The sequence below is a fragment of the Heliangelus exortis genome, chromosome 13 (assembly GCF_036169615.1).
Source record: "Heliangelus exortis chromosome 13, bHelExo1.hap1, whole genome shotgun sequence".
NCBI classification, from domain to species: Eukaryota; Metazoa; Chordata; class Aves; order Apodiformes; family Trochilidae; genus Heliangelus; species Heliangelus exortis.
Window position 1 is genome coordinate 16,703,876 of NC_092434.1, and position 13,714 is coordinate 16,717,589.

Below are 13,714 nucleotides of genomic sequence, written 5' to 3' on the forward strand. Positions count from 1 at the left end.
GGGGGTGAAGAGTTCCTGTTCATATCCCTCAAAGCTGTTGCTTTAAGAAATCCCTAGGTAAGGGGAGACAGTGCTGTGCTGAGCCACACTGGGAAAGCTTTCCCTGCAACGTAGTGAGCTGGCAGTGCAATACATAAAACAAACAGAAAAAAATAAATATTTAAACGTTTCAACTCTACTGATCTGTAATGCGTAGTTCTGCAGTTGGGAGTAGCTTCTGCAGTAACATTACATGGCCAGAAAATAGCAGAGCATGTCTGTGGTTAAAAGCTGCATCTTTAAAGTTGTGGCTAGCAGCTCTAGACAGATCATTATGCTCCTGAAATCCCTGATGAGAGGCTGCAGCCCATCCCAAAGAGCCTGCTGTCACTCCTCTTAATGCCCTTCACCTGCTCTAAGGTTTAGCTAGCAAGCCAAAGCTCTGTGTATCCCCTGTGCTTCTGGCTCTGCACCACTGGTGGGTTATGCAAACTGGAGATGAGTAGGGAGAGAAGCCATCCAAAACCAGAGCACTGTGTGTGTCAGGTGAGTGGGAGGTTATTGAGGGGAGGGAGCATGGCTGCAGGGACATCCTCAGGCATGGATGCTTCAAAATGCAGCAGGAATGCCAGAAGTGGATTATTCCTGAAAATTTATTTTTTTTTTTTTCCAGTCTTGTGTGATCAGTGGTTTTCCCTGCAATGCAACTGACTGAGGTCCAAACCCACTGATGTGGGAATACCTGTTGTCTCTACTCAGGAGGCTTCTGTAGAAGCATTCAGCAGGTATTCAGTACACTGCTCATTTTATCAGAAGCAGGGAGGGTTTGCTCCTTGCAGTGTTTTGAGAAAAATCACCCTTAGGATCAAGTTTTCTAGTTTCAGAATCTAAATACACTACTTTTTTTTTTTTTTTTTTCTCTTAAGAAAACCACTTCTTTGGTTTTAAGAGGCCACTCTGCCTCTTACAAAGGTTTGAACTGTGCAGAGTGCCCAGTAATGCCTCTGGAGCAGGAAAACCCAAACCACAGAGCACCTATGGAAATAATGCTGCTAATTGGAATTGCTCCCAGACTAGACAGTGCAACTTTAATTCAGAGACTCCCTTTTTTTCCTCTATAAAATATCCTGCACCATTTTTACTGTTACTTCTTGTCCAGCTAATACTCCTGCAGTGTTTTTTTTTTTATTGAAACAGAAGTGGAAATAATGAATTGGTGGTGATTCAGCTGACAGACCAGTGTTAATGCACAGTGCAACATTCCTGATAGTTCCTGGTGCTTCATTAAATCAAATAGAGACATCCCAAATTTGGATTTTTTCCTCTGTGTGTTTGCAAAGCTGTGTATTTGGTATGCAGAATGACTGATTTGTGAATGCAGTACTATTGCAGCAGGGCTTTCCTTCTGAGATGGAAGAAGAAAACTTTTTTTGGAATGTCCCCAGCAGTTTGCAAATGGGAGGGAGTTGCTTGGCACAGTGGGTTTGCTGTTCACTTGGGACCTGTGGAAGTAGCTGCCTGGTAGTGTCACACCTTTTGTGAAACACTTCTCCAGGGTAGTATATTTGGACTACAGGCAAATGCATTCCTTTCTTATTTCTTTGGTGCTTCTAATTTTTTTTTTCTTTGAAGTGGGGGTGGTCTGCTTCTCGATTTTTCTCTGGCTTTCTGCACTGTAATGATGGCACCATCACCTGACTGCTGGAATAAACTGGCCTGACTTTAATCATCGGGTGACTGGCTCTTAGCATGGCTTCATCTCTGCTGTTTTACATCCCCTCTTGTAATTGCACAACTGCTTGCAGCATTCTTTTTCTATTGGTGACAATGAAAGACACATGTTAGTGTTTTATGTAACCTTTTCGTTTGAGGCTGGAAGTGTAGGTGAAGAAGTGGCACTTTGCAAATAAAATCCTCTTTATTTGTAAGCAGCATTTTTCCCCCTCCTATGCCAGCATTTTTAAGACAATATGTATAAAACACATTTATAAGTTATCATATGGAGGAAGAAGTAGTTTGACTAAGGCTGTATTAATAACAGGGCTGCATTTCTGTAGTGCTGACAGTTTCATTGAGGTTCATATGCTCACAATTAAATAACCTGCTCAAAGCTACAAAAAAAGAGCGATGTTTAATGTAAATAGCACCTCAGTCTTTTAACTGTTAAACAACCAAACCCAGCAAAACAATAGAGGATCAAAGCTCTCCTTTAGAGAACATTGACATCAATTAATATGGAGTAAAATTAATATGCAGTAAAATTATCTGCCTGTCCAAGTTGTTTTAACAGCTCTGTCGGGTCTAAAATGGCAGAAGCTTTCTGTCGCTGTATAAAAACCAAACTGCCATTTATTTCAGCCTCATGGTATGTGCAAATTCATGCAGCTCAGTTAAGGGAATAGCTTCACAACTGGTGTTACAATCTGTGGCTGGAGTGCTGCATCACAATGCAGCAAATGCATTTTCCACATTAACCAAACATGACAGCTGAAATGATTATTAACCATGCAATATGTCGGAAGTCATCAAAAATTCACATCAGAGTAATTGCAGTGGCTCAGGGAAGGAAAAAAAAAAAAAAAGTAGCATCTCTCTCCTCTTGCCTGCCTGCTGCCTCACCCCCTCCTAACTCTTACATGGTACAGTCCGTTAACAATAAAATATCCTTCTGTAACCTATAAACTGTTACTCCCATCAGTTACTGGTTTCAGACTGATGCTTTGCCTAGAATTTGAATAAAGCACCACTGGAAAAAAAATATAGATGCTTTACAGGCAGTGGTGTTCAGCTGTGGAAAGCAGCTGCTTTCTTATTGTCTTGCTGGACTCTTGACTGTCTGAGACATTTCAGGACTTGCAGGTTTGATTTATTTTTTTTTTTTTTTTTAAGATGAGAAAATTTGAGCATTAATACAGAGAGACACAGCTGTGTAAGCCTAAATACCAGGCAGCTGAAGTGTGGCACTTACAGCCAGCATTAACAGGTTTGTAGCCCCTCAGTACTGAGATCTACAGGTAGGAATATATATATATTTTAAAAATGTATAAAACAAAGGCTAAAAAGATTGCATTGATAAGAGTTTTTCTCAGATGTTTTCTGTTGGCTTTTTTTCGTTTCGGTTTTTTGGGTTTGTTTTTTTTTTTTTGTTCTTGCTGTAGGTTTTTTAAATGTGTAGGTGAGTAGTTGCAGAGAACAGGTGGGTAGTTTGGGAGAAATCATCTTTTGCTCACAGGAAAGAAACCTTAAGGTCTGTGTCTTTACCTTCTAATATTCTTCACTAGAGCAGCTGTTGGGTGGGGCAGTCCAGTGTGCTTTGGATTTCAATCGTGTTGCCTTTTTAAAGACCCTCTTGACATTGCTGACTTTGCTTTTCATTTAAGCAGAAATAAAGTAGCCTAACTTTCTGCATGCCTTTATTCCTGTTTTCCCTATACTAAAAAATGTCTACGGAAGTATTTTTGACAAAAAAAATAAAAGATGCTACTCGATTGTATGATTTTTTTATAATTTTCTTTTTCCTTCTTAGTTTTCATTGTGGTGCAAAGATACTGGTTCATTGTTTTCTCTGTTCCTCCAGATGCACTTATGATTTATTTACAAGACACACTAAACTTTCTTTAATTTTATTTTGAAGTAAGGATTTCAAATGTGGGATGAACATGAAAATCAGATTGCAAATATTTCTACTTTCCCAAGGGAAATGAAGGTACTTGGAGATGTGCTGGGGTTTTTTTTCTCCTTAGTTTAAATGAGGTGGTGAAGTATATTGCTTAGTCAACTGGAGTTTGCAGCCTAGACTTCACCTCTCTTTAAAGTGAAACAGGATACAATATGAAAGGGGTTAAGCCAGTAAAATCATAGTAAAAGGAAGAAGCCAGAGAATTAACATTTATATAAATGTGGCAGTGACAAGCTGGGTGGGTGGCAGCTGATTTAATGCTCTCAGACCCAGGGACTGGGAGGCTGCATGCAAACTGGAAGCTCTGTCTGCCTTTGGTGTGGGGACAGAAGTGTAGGGTGGGCTGCTTTTCTTCCTTTCCTTTCAGTTCTGTTCCTTTTTATAGAAAAAAAAACCACGTTAAGGGGATGTGCTGTGCCAGGCTGGCACCTGGGCTCTGCAGCAGAGGATGACTTGCCTCCTTCAGGGCTCCCTCCCCAAATATTTAGGTGCCTGTGTGCCATCCTCTGCACTCTTCCTATTGTCAACTGAGAAATGCCAGAACTCCTGGGAACGGGAGACACGGGGACAGAGGCTTAACGTGGCCAAAAAGTTGCCACTTTTAAACAAGATTACCTGTGCTGAGGGGGGGTGTCTTGCCAGAGAAGCAGCTCAGCCACGTAAAAGACAATGAAATACGTGGTTTGCATGTGTAAAAAGCTGGAGGAAACCATCTCCTCTGACCCAGCATGGAGATGCCTCCATTATCCTTGCAGTTGGTACAGTGTGGCAAATTCTTTTCCTTTGTCTGGAGTGGGTGCGAGCCAGGAGTTGGACTGAGCTTCATAAATGAACGTATGGAAAAATGACTGAGCCACTCTGTTTATTAATGAGGTGTAGGTGTCTTGTAGCAGGGTTTTCCCTGGTATCTGCTGGCAGCATCTGGAGTTGGCATTTCATTTACATTAAAGCCCCAAAGCTCGTGTGTGTCGGCTTAATGCAAATAAAGGCATGAGCACTGCTCCAGAGTTCCTTAGCAAGGGTGGAGTACAGCTGGAGAAGGAAAATGGAAACCTTTTGTCTTTGGTGTATCCTCAGCACACACCAGTCTCCTGCCCCAAGTCTGCAAAGTTTAAACCTGGGGTTTATGACACAATAAGAGAAATCAACTGAAAAAGGAGCGAGTGTTTATTCTAACAAACTATTTGTTGCAGCAGAGAATTTTAATACGTGCTTTTCTCTCAGAGCTTCATAGTGTTTAAGACTTAAAAAACCTACTATGCTTAATTATAACAAGCATATACCAGACTTCTGCTTTTTATTTTAATGATCTGTAATTAATAATTCATAGGTTATTTGAATAATTAACTTTGTGAAATGTATCAGTAATATAGTAAGGAAACACAGTTTCTAAAGACAGCGGCATCTTTCAATTGAAGATTTAAAGATCATTGCATGTATCAACTCCTCCAAATTGCTTGTTTTCATTGTCAGCAAAATATCTGTATCTTTTCCAAGGGACCTGCTACCATGTTGAAAATACCTATTAAGTGAACAAAGTAGATATGATTTATTTAGGAATAGTTAGGAAGAGTGGGCTGGCTGATTTGGGCTTGTTTTTCCTGACTCAGGTGAATGATTTTGCCAAATCATTGCATGTTATTTAAGTGGGCCTGCCTTTTAAATTTGCTTCTTTTCTTGGAATTCCATTGTGTACGAGGAAAAAACCAAAAAACCCCTCAGTTTTAATTCAATTTATTACTCATTCTAAAATCCATGTCATTTTGACTCTTTCTTTGTAGCATTAGCCAGCCCCTATCAGTGAAATAAAGTAGATTTAACTTTGCAAGGGTTTTCTTTCTCTAGGTCATTTTTTTCTGGGAGACTTCAGCTTGCCATAAAAATATTGGGGGAAAACCCTGTTGTGGAGGTGGGGCACTAAGGAAAGTCCCCCATGCCAGGGCTTTGCATCCCAGTTTAACTTGGTTATGGCATTTTCCATGCTGACAGGATGCTGATGTCTCTGAACCAGGCATTGTCCCTTCAAGGCAGTGAGCATTTGCTCTGTGCATCACTTTGTGTCTGAAATACAGGTGGATTATGGAAGATTTTTGCTTGGCTTGCTTTTTTTTTAACCAAAGCAGAAAGATAACTGGTGCTCCCAAGGAACGTTCAGGAAGATGGTAGATGGGCATTCTGCTGTGGGATGGGGGCACAGCAGCTGAAATCCTTCTGCTGGAGTCAGCCTGAGAACAGGGAGAGCATCAGGCTCAGCACTGCCAGGCTTGCTACTTGCATCCAGAGGAGGTAAAGAGAACCATTTTTTCTGATTTCTTTTTTTTTTTTTTTTTTCACGTCCAGTCGAAGGCATTTAACTGCTTTTGTATAGCTGAAATTGTGAAGGAAGAGATGTGTATGTATCAATAATGTGTTTCCAAAAAAGCCTGAGAACACCCTGTTCCTTGCAGACAGCAAGGTTATGTGCTGCCAGCAAGCAGGATACAGCACTTTTCAGGGTGGGGGATTGAAGGAATGCAGTAAAATTTGTTGAAGTGGGTTAGAGGATCCTGTGTGTTAGTGACTAGCAGGTTTGTTTAATATTTATCCCTCTTGATGCTGTTTCATGAGATATGTACTGACAAATACTGGGATATAAGCTGGAAAAATCCTTCCCTGACTGACAGGGGTGGCAGTTTGGCTTTTGGATGTGAGCAGTGCATCTGGAGAAATTAAATTTTCTGCCACCAGGTTAAATGGGTTATTGTCTATATTTGTTGATACAAATGTACAATCAGTCCAGCCACAGACACTGCAAGCTTGTCACTGTGTGCCTCCTTTATGCCTTTTTTTTTCTTTGCAAACTACTCCCTGACTAGCTCGTGTTTTCTGTGGCATTCAGAGAGAAGCCCACCATTCTGTCACAGGGGCTGGACACTCCTTTTCCTTCTGCTTTATCAATTTTTTTGTGTGTGTGGTGCTGACAGATTTTCAGTATCTGGTTTCTCAGCTTCCAGCATCTCAGGAGACTTTGCTCTCGGTACAGTCAAGTGAGGTGTGGTCTGCAATAGCAGCTGTCCCTGCCCTGCACAGGGTGTGACACAGGCAGGAATTCAAGGTCCCTGTTTTCTTTTTCATGGCATTGTTTGAGCACAGGTTCCTCTTAAGAGGGGGGAGAACGAGCAGCTACTCCTTGAGGAAACGTGGAGTAACCACGAGGCTAAAATGGCAGCGAAAGAACTGAAATGGCGTCACCAGGAAAATGAGTTTCCATGGCTTGATTTGAGGGCATCCTGTCTGATGTGAGGATGTTTTCAGCAAGAGGTATTACATTACAGGCTTAGTTCTGACTAGACAATGAGGATTTGAAATCATTTCAATCTGTTGGCTGTTTTTTATGCTCATAATTCCCTTAAAAAGCACGGTATGAGAGAGACGGATATAACAGCTTCATTCAGTGGGTGATCAGAAATTATCTTTGCATACTGTAAATATTTTTAATACAAGGTTGCACGGTGGGTCTCAAGACCATTGGAATTACCTCAGTTTAATTTAAAATTAAAATAAACTCAAAAAAAGAGCCCAAGTCCTGAGTTTGATTGTGACTCTCGATGCGTTTATGGTATTTGGAGCTTTGTGGTTTTTAATCAGGATGCTCATACAAGGATGTTTGTAGTGTCAGGGGGGACTGTAACCACTGGCCATGGCTCTGGGCAAACCCTCACACCAAGTTTATGCCTCTGCATTTTAAAATTATGAGAAAATCAGATAACTGTATATTTGAAAACTTGACAAATAAGCTCAGATTTCAGATTCTGGTTCATTCGCTCTGTGCTGATCCCATCGCTGGTGAAACACCAGTGCCAAAGTGGACAGGTTTCTTGTGGGTCCTTCTGCTGCTCTGGTTTCTGCAGGGACCTTACCTCACTCAAGAAGTTGTGTTCCAAGCAAGGTGATGTTTCATTGAATTGCCTTTGTGACATTTTGGTTTCTTTATCTTAAGGCAAAGAGAAACACTGAGATGCCTTCAGGTGCAATGTCCCAGTGTTGGGCAGCTGAACAAGCTGCTTCTGGTGGCTCTTGAGGAACACTTCCTACTGCCATAACTGGCTAGCAAGAGTCCATCCACCTTCTTTCTCTAGTTCAGATATATTTATTGCCCTTGTTTTCCTTCCTTCTGTTCTTTGCATGACCTATAAGGAGGTTGTGGTTACTCAAGACTGCCTATTTTGTTACTGCACAGATTTGCTTGGTGCTCTGTAGCTTGGTAGCACCTGGGATTCTTGAACAGCTCCCAGGTTCATCATAGTGTGAAAGAAAATGAGTATATGCCCAGGGAGGAAGGAGAAGATCACTAGAAAAGTTCATACTGTTTTTGTGTTGCATTAACAGTTGCTGTCAAAAAATGACCTGTGTGTTGGATGTTAAATTGTATGTGGAGCAGAACCTCACCCTGAACAACTTCTCTGTAAAATTTTAAGCTAAAAAAGGTATTATCTAAGTTTTATGCCATTGAAGTGCTTATAACTTTGAGAAAAGCCTACTAACCCCACATCTAACAGCATTCCCATGCACTGTGCAGCCCAACATGACATGGCAAAGATTTTCAGAGCCATCACTGAGCTCAAGAATGAGCCACTAATCTGTGTAATTGAAGTTATTTTGGTTTCACTCTGATGAAGGGGAAAGACACAACAAATAGGATGGATAATTAACTAATGTTTTTAATTATTAGCTACACTGTGTAAGTAATATATAAATTACATATATTGTGATGGTTGGTATATTTTGGTGGTTTTTAGAACCCTGTGTCCTACTCTACTCAGTTGAATCATTATGCTTGGGCTTGCTACATCTTGCAGATTTCTGACATATTCTGTAAAACCTTAAAATGACTGGGAACATCACAATGAATCTCCACGTTATTTTAGGCATTAATCCTACATTTAAGTACAATTTGTAACAAAATACTGAGATCTCATAGCTCTTGGAAGTCTGCACTCACTAAACATCCTATGTTGAATTAGAACTGAAACTGAACAGTCATGTTTTATGCCAGCAGTGGTGATCTCTGTATGCAGAACAAGCAGTGCCACAGCAGTGTCCTTAATTTTGGGACTGCTGTGTGAGCAGCTGGCATAATGTTCCAGCAGGAGATTTGAGCAGGGCTGTTTTTCTAGATGTTTCCAGTGTGATAAAACTCCCTTTATGTTTCAAGGTGAAGGCTGCTATATTCACTGCAAATGCCTTGACAGCCCCAAACTGTGTTTCAGAGGACTGTGGTTAGGGCTGGGGAGCAGTGGTGCTTCTCATGTTGGGGTATAGTTTGATATTGGTTTGATATTAATTGGTTTCCCATTAACCCTTCTGCACTTCATGACTGGCCTCTTGGCTGAAGCAGGAGCTAAAAGGTATTTGTATTTCTTCCCTCAAAACATCTATGTCCAAGAAGGGCATTTCTAATATTCACTTGCCAGATCCAAATGTTCCCAGAGCATCCAACACCTCCTTCTGTGAGGAGCTGACCTGTGATTTTCTGAGGAACACTTCTTTCAGCAGTTGGGAGTTTTTCCTGTCAAGCCTAGAAGGAGTAATGCTATTTATCCAACACAGCAAAATTCAGTGTTCCTGGGTACAACCTGAAGATGAGTGTGAATGCTGCATGAGTTTCACAGATCAAAAAGTCTAAAACTGTAAAAATAACATTAAAAAACCCACACTGGAGTTTTGCATTGCTGGGACTAACCTGCAGCAGGGAGGCTTTGTAAATATTTGCCTGAGGCTCACTCTGCAACACAAAGGCTGTGTTCAAAGCTCAGCATCACCTCATTGGCATGCTGCTGGTGACATGGGCAAGACACATCTTGTCTCCAGCCAAAATCATTGCTGTGCATCTTCCAGAACCTCTTGAGGAAGGTTTGTTCCCAGGCAAACATCAGTGCCTGGTTTTGGTTCCACTGAGCTCCAGCAGTGTGTGTGTGCACCGAGTCCTGCTGCTGCCTGGCTGAGCTCTGTGTTGCTGCCTCTCCCCTCATGAGAGGAGGCAGTATTGCAGCTCTGCAAAATTTGATTTTGCTGGAGCAGAAAGCTGCCTTGAAAGATTCTTTCACTTCTTTTCAAGTCATTGATGGTTGCACGGTGGAGTAGTGATTAATCTGGGGTCAAATTAAGTCATTATATCTTAATGACTTACTGCCACTGAAATGGTTGGTGCTTGCAAAGGGGGAAAGAGCTCTCCTTTGCTTTCAGACAAATTGGAAGTGAGTATTGGCTACAAGTGTGGAGCACACAGTGCATGGGGAAATGTGGTTTAAGAGCTCTTTGAACTTCCCCAAGCCCAGTGCTTGGTTGAATTAGAAGAATTTTGGGTTATAGCTCTGCATTTTTTTTTCCTTTTAAGCTTTGACGTGGCTGTTGCTTTGAAAGTCTGATGCAGCAACTGGCTTTTGGGTCTTAGCAAACTGCTTTTTGCTTGTTTTTTCTCTTGTTTAGTCAACAGTGAATTAAATTTTCAGAGAAATGCTGCAGGATTTTCCATTCAGTAAAGAAATTTCCATTTTTCATGGCAGTGAAGAACTTGGGAAGCATGTATTGCAGATGGAGAAGCTCAGCTGTCTTAGGCTAGGAAAAATTTACATTGCTAAGTCCTTGAGCAGTGTGTCCAGCTGTGGGACAAGCCTCAGCCTTCCTTTTCAGTGGGCCTTTATGTCTCTGGGCAATGGTTTGTCCCTTGTCTCTCATGCAGCTTTGGAGTGACCAGGAGAATCACCTTTCCTTGGATACTCTTCCACTCTGAGAATCTCAGCTCTTGAGCCCTCAGCCTGCTTTGGCCCTGGAACAGTTTTGTCATCTGAAGTCCTCTGAGGAGAAAACCAGTGGCACAATTGCTCTGGGCTCATGAATTTGGTAGCAGATCACTGGGGCAGGTGCCTTGCTGCTTGAGAGGACAGGGTATGGCACAGCTCAGGTTGGGTGCTTTTTAGCAAAAGTTGATCTTTCTGCAAAATGAATCTTGGGAGACTTACAGAAGCTTCCAGGAGACACTGGTGTGAGTCAAGCAAAAGAACAGTGTAAAAAGAAGAAAAAGATTGCCTGTGCTACACTGGCATGTGCCTGTCCTTGGCAATACATGAGTTGGCCACACTGTGGCTAATGGGCCTCTTGGCCTCTTTAAGGCCAGCCAGCAATTGATGCTTGTGTCAGCAAAAAAAATAATTTGGATTAAAAAAAGCAATAAATTTTTCCAGGTGGTTTTGCTTTGTTCTTTGCCTTCAGAGAGAACATGGCCAGGAGGGCTGTGCCAGGGTACACCATCCCAGGAGTGTGCCCAGATACCTTCACCTTTGCAGTAAGATTGTAGTTAGCAAATTCTGTCTTAAAATTGCTCATAGAGATAAAATGAGGTCTTTCATCTGGAGCTGCTGTTTTAAACTGTTACCAAAAAGTGGTTGTTTTTTTTTTTTATTAACACCGTGTTGTCATCCACCCTGCTGGTCCTTTGCAAGATTCCCTGGATCTGCTGAAAATCTAGCACTTGGAAAATACTTCAATCAAAGAGCAATTGACTTAAAATGCCCCAGATTGTTCATTTGATTTTCTCCTTTCTTCCCCTGCTACTTAAAAAGTAAGTATTGCTGTCAACATCCAAAGGCTTCAGTATGCTCTTTGACAAATTTGCCTTCTCTTGACAGCTTGAATACTAAGATCAAGTATTAAAAGTATGGCCTGGTGATGGAAGTAGTTAAGAGACTTCTATCAGCCAGGAGAGACTTTACTAACCTCTTTGCTGCAGTAAATGGAAGAGATTTGCAATTGCCTGTCAAAAAGAGACCAGCAGTGCATGCATGTCCTTTTCTACCAGTAATGAATTAGCTGTTGGAACTCTTTCTTGCTGGAACTCAGGCTGGAGAAAGGCAGGTGCTGGTTCCTCTCACATCAGTGTGTGTCAGGCAGGGAGCAGAGCAGGAACAGCAGCAGAGTCTCCCAGGGTCCTGCCTCTCCACAGGTGAGGAGTTCTACTGATTGGACCATCCTTGAGCAAGGCAAAGTGGGGCTGGATTTCAAGAAGAATGTGAGAAGATGAGACTGGAATCCAAGGGGTCAGAGAGCTCAGAGGAACTGGAATGTGCTGGGGAAAGGTGCTGCAGGCATACATGGGGGCTAGCTGGAAAATGGGAACCTGGAGGTGAGAGAGGGGGGGGTGTTTCTATGCTTTTGTCCCTCTTCTGCAAAAACTGCCTCATTTCTTCAGATATTGTACAAATCCTGTGTGGGAAACATTCAGCAGTGAGTGTTGCAGAGAACCTGTGATGGAGAAGAGCTGTGCTGCTTCCCTTCCACACTAGGTGCAGGAAGAATGTCTGGGAGTCCCACAGTAACAGAGAGAAGAATTAAATGCCACTCACTGAAGCAGGACAGCATGCTGTGACTTTAGAGCTCTGTAAGCTTTTTGCATAAACCTGCCCCAGGGAAATAAGGTAAATTTTCATTTTCAACCAAAATCTGGGCTACATCAAGATCCCTGCAAAGGCAAATCTCATTTATGGAGAGCTGCAAGGTGAGGCTTTCACCCCTGAGATTTCAGGAATAGTTCACATTGCTGTCTTTGCCATCTACCATGGTGAAGTGGCCCTTTTTCTCCTAACAAGACCTCTGCTCTCCTGCTTTTCCCTTTGGATACCAGGTATGGAGCAGTCTTGTTGCTCACTGTACAGCAGCAGCTCCCTCGGGGGCAGCTTCTGCAGCATGGGCTCCCCGTGCATGCTGAGTGCTGCAGCTCTCTCTCCTTGGTGCAGTCTGCAAGCATCTGTGACAAAGTCAAACCTTGCCTCTGGGACTGCAGAAAGCTTTTTAGGGTAGCTACAACCCAGTGAGCAGAACCAGTTCAAGGCCCAGACTTGAGATCTCTGAAAGCTGGCCTGGGATTTTTGAGGGCCGAAATTCTCTAGTGTAAAGAGCACCTCTTCCATCTTTCTGCCCATCCTTGTTGCTGAGAGCTCTGCTTTTTCTTGCAGCAGGTGAATATTTGTGTGCATTTATTCTTGTCTGTGAAATCTAGACGTCCAAAGCATAGTCCACCACTAGGTGGCAATGCAATAAACCCGGGGAATAAATCAGTGTTCTTGCAGCCAGACACTCCTCACTTTCTTAAACTGGGACATTTTGGCCACCAAAGCCTGGAGTGACAACTCCAGGAGCTCTGGTTTGGCCTAAGCAGAAGCAGCCTGTGAAACTACTGAAACTCCCTCTTCTAAGGTTTAGCAATTAGCCTGTAATTAACTGATGCAGCAATTGTCATGCTACAGCCATATTTAGCAAACAGTGTTGGGCAACCTTTTTAAAACACACCTCCCCTCAGTGAGGCATTATTTGGACTGTGTAAGGATTTTCATTTGCTAAAAGAGTATTTTTTTGAGCTTGAAGAAGACAATTGCCACCTTCTAACTGGCATTCTGTGTAAGGGAATCCCTTAAATCGACCTCGTGAACTCTCTGGGAGCTGGGAGGTTTCATGAAGAAGGATACCCTGGGTTTTCTGAACTCAAGGGAAGTTCAAGACCATCTGAAATCACTCTGCCAGTTACCATTGTTGCTGGGTACTTCTCTAGGCAGGTACATGCTAAGCTCAGGGCACACATCCTTCCAAGGACAGAGGGGAAGACTGAAGGCAGCAGGGTAGGACTTGTATCTCCAAAGGCTTTTGGTGTGCACAGGGCAAGTGGGGCACCCAGGACCTCTGAAGCTGGCTGATTGTGGTTTCCAAACTCTCCATTTCATCCAGATAGCTGCAGGTGTGCATCCTAGAGATTGTGAGGGGGCTTTGCCTTTAAAATAAGCAATGATTTTAGGATATGGCAGTGTTCTCTCCAGCATCAGTTCCCTACCATCAGAGAAGTGGCTTATGCATTGGTTTGTGCTTTGAAGGTCCAGAATCACTCCTTGTTTCATTCCAGATAATTTTTCTCCAATTGTGTTGGAGGCAGGGGAATTAAACAAACAAACAAAAACCAAAACCCCAACAAAGCAAAACCTACCCAAACAACAACAAGAAACCAACTTATTGCCCTTCTAAAGCCCTTCT

The 13,714-nt window shown here is 42.4% G+C and overlaps 1 protein-coding gene across 4 annotated transcripts in view; it reads left to right on the top strand.

The window, feature by feature from the left end:
* NUP93 (nucleoporin 93) overlaps positions 1 to 13,714 on the top strand; it is an 86,689-nt gene that overhangs the window by 40,689 nt on the left and 32,286 nt on the right. Inside the window, exon 1 of one of the 4 annotated variants that reach the window (XM_071757046.1) lies at positions 2,667 to 2,838. The exons of the other annotated variants lie outside the window; for them this stretch is intronic. The gene's annotated coding sequence lies outside the window, so the exon portion shown is untranslated. Of the gene's footprint in view, positions 1 to 2,666; positions 2,839 to 13,714 lie in introns of those variants that run through there. 4 annotated transcript variants of the gene reach the window in all.